At 47.2% G+C, this 3,101-nt stretch overlaps 1 non-coding gene across 1 annotated transcript; it reads left to right on the top strand.

The window, feature by feature from the left end:
* The first annotated feature begins 1,183 nt into the window (after positions 1-1,183).
* TRNAT-UGU (transfer RNA threonine (anticodon UGU)) lies at positions 1,184-1,256 on the top strand. The gene has a single exon. It is a non-coding gene; the product is annotated as a tRNA-Thr (tRNA).
* Positions 1,257-3,101: the final 1,845 nt, after the last annotated feature.

The raw sequence follows: 3,101 nt of genomic DNA, 5'->3' as shown, positions 1-3,101 counted from the left end.
CGTTCACTTTAAAGAAGTTTATTTACGAAGAATGTCCCTTCGTGTGCTCTCCCTGAATGAACTGTAATGATATTGTGAATTTTCTGATTGCTTGTTTGCCTGAATTCACCTGGCCTGGACGTGTTGTGCGCACGTGACAAATAATCTGGCAGTTGGCAAGGTGATCCCATCGTGTGTGACGTCATCAAATGAAGGAAAAAAAAAGTATTCACCGACAAGGGCGGAAATCATGCCCAGACACACCGCCCTCAACACTCTTCCCAAGGACTTTCCCAGTTGACCTGTATTCTTTCGACAGTCATCACAATAAAATGTTTCATTCTTGAGGCGAAGTCACAATAAAAGGTTGCAAGTCTTCGGTACTCTTTGATCCCAGTCACACAAGTAGAAAGCACGTGTGTTGAATCAGGATGACTTCGACATGATGACGTCACACAACTTAAGCATTGTAAAAGTGAAGTATTTCAAGTAATCAAACAATGCATTTTCTTATTTTATCGCCTGCCAGGATAGCTCAGACTCTCCAAGCATTGCACATTCCACTTTGAGCTTCCTTTCCAGGGTTGGAATCCCAACCCAGCCATTGACCACCTCCCTGGCGTTGGGCAAGCAGGACGAGACATCATTCAGAGGAAGTTAAACTGAAGGATTCGAGGCGTTCCGTTTGGAACCGCCATTCGCAAAATTAATGGAAGAATGAGGGAACACAAGGAAACAGCTGATGAACGTCATAATGGGTTTTAATGGGAAACAGAGAGAAAAACAATGAGGCGAGAGAATGAGATGTCTGAACGAACTTGTTTACCATTTGTGGGGAAACATACAAGATGGAGGTTCGTGTGAGAGTGAAGTTACAGACACTAAGGGAACTTTCAAACTTGGTGAGAGTGGGGTGAGTGCAGCCGGTGGTTTTGGTGTGAACTGTGCAGGCAGTGGGAGTGTGGTCCACTGGTCTCAGCCATCTTTGTACATGGAAACAGGAATGTGATGAAGGTGCAAGCGCACAACCACTGAGTGGCTGTTCTTGTGACATATCAATTGATGTTGAAATTCAATCTTCACTGGGATGGAGCAGAGGGGACAGCCAGCTTCAGGCTCTTTTCCAAAGGTGTTGTCCTTTTTGATGAAATCCTTTGTCAGGTGAACAACATGATCACCATCGACCAAAGTGATCAGTCAGCGCGGCTCCTTAGCTCAGGGGTTAGAGCACTGGTCTTGTAAACCAGGGGTCATGACTTGAAATCTCATAGGGGCCTAAACTTTTATTTATTTATTTGTTGCTGACATGTCACGCAGCAGGAACATTGAATGTCCCCAAAGGTCATTTTACTGATGCAATTCATTCCCTGTTAAATTATTGTTTCGATAACAGAATGTGGGGAACAAAATGGAAAGGAGGAAACACCATCAGAATGGAAGTGATGCTGAGATCAAGGGAGGAAGAGAAGGACACATGGTGGTGAAGAAGTTGCACACAAGCTCAATGAAACAGCAAAAGAGGAAGGAGGAAGGTCGACATGAAACAGAAAATGGAATAAACCAAAAGAAAAGATGAGGAGAGGTGGGTCACAACAACATGAAAAAACGGAATGCTTGGGAATGGGGTTATTTTGGGGTCGAGGGGAGCATGAGCATGGATGGGGGACGACTTGAGATGGTAATGAACAGGTGGCTCAAGCCATGGAGGGAAGAATGGGACAAAACAGTCAGGAAGAGCCTGGCGTTGGCTTTGCGGTTCGGGTGGTGGCTTGGGATCCCAGGGTCCTGAGTTCGAGCTCCGTTGGCCACTGAATAAACACCACGGGATTGACTCAGCCTGTCATCCTTCCTCGGTCGGCGAAATGAGCACCAGTGTACTGACAATCGGGGCACTGCATCAACGGCATTTCCGTGCCCCTCACCAATGATGCAACCAGCAGCCAAAAAGGCTGTACATGATGGGAACAGTCAGGAAGTTGGTTCCACATGGGAGAGAAAGGAGGAACAGATTAGTGGAGGTGAGCTGTGAGCCAGGATTTTGGGAGTTAAACAAGAAGGGTTGTTGATGGATTACGTGCTGCAGGAGCCTGGAATGTACAGAGCAAAGAGACAGTGGGGGGCACAAGACCAGAGAGGAGGCAGAACAATGCAGAGGTCACCAACCTATCTGCAATTTGAGAGTGAAAGACCGAGACGATCATCTCCATCACGGGAGATTCGAATGATTTTGACAGCCTTGCTTTCCATGACATCAAGAATGGCAAGGTGTGAGGAAAGGGCTGCATCCGAAAGGTGAGAGCAGGACTCCATCAAGCTGCAGATGAAGTCCCACTCGGTTGTCGTTTGGAAGTATGTTCTGCCAAAGAAAGATCATGGCTGATGGTGAACCCCAAAGTTTGTGTGACTTCACCTTTTTAAGTGGTTTGTTTGGGAAGTCAAGGGGAGACTTTGCCAGATGGTCCTTTTGGAGAGACAGGATGAGAGTGTCGGATTTGTTGTGGTTGAAAGACAAATTCCAAGTGTTGCATCAGTTCCTTCTTCTCTCAAAGTCTGCAGAGAGTGAAGCGGCGGCTGCCTGCCTGTCTCAAGGATAATAAATCACACGGCAGAGGGTGGAATCATCAGAAAAGGGATTGGCAATCTCTCTTGGGAATCACAATTCGATCGTTGATGAAGATGAGGAACAAGACTGAGCAAAAGAACCTGCCATGGGGCACTCCCACCTTGACAGGGAGAGGAGATGAGAGGATCCTGTTGAGAGCTACACACCAACAACGGTAGTGGATGGAGTCAATGATCCCTGATGGCAAAGGGCCGTTGGATGCCACAAACAGAGAGTTTGGAGATGAAGGTAGTGTGCCAGACTGCATCACATGCTTGAGACTGGTCCAGAGAGATCGTCCTGATATTATGTCTTAGATTGAGGGCTTCCATCCATTGTTGAGAGAGTCATGAAGTCGGGTGAGTGCAGGAAGTCGTGAGAGTGGGGGTCGTTTTGGCAGTTGTGAGAATGGAGTGGGTCCAGGCAGTGGAGATGGTGGGGTGAGTTTTGCAAGCAGTGCTGGTGGAGACTCAGTCGTCTTTGTATGTGGAGTCAGGAATGTGATGAGGAAGGAGGAATG

This window comes from Eptatretus burgeri, chromosome 14 (assembly GCF_056783735.1).
Source record: "Eptatretus burgeri isolate ZD-2024b chromosome 14, Ebu_testis_v1, whole genome shotgun sequence".
Classification (NCBI taxonomy): domain Eukaryota; kingdom Metazoa; phylum Chordata; class Myxini; order Myxiniformes; family Myxinidae; genus Eptatretus; species Eptatretus burgeri.
This window is presented reverse-complemented; position numbering and strand designations above follow the sequence as displayed.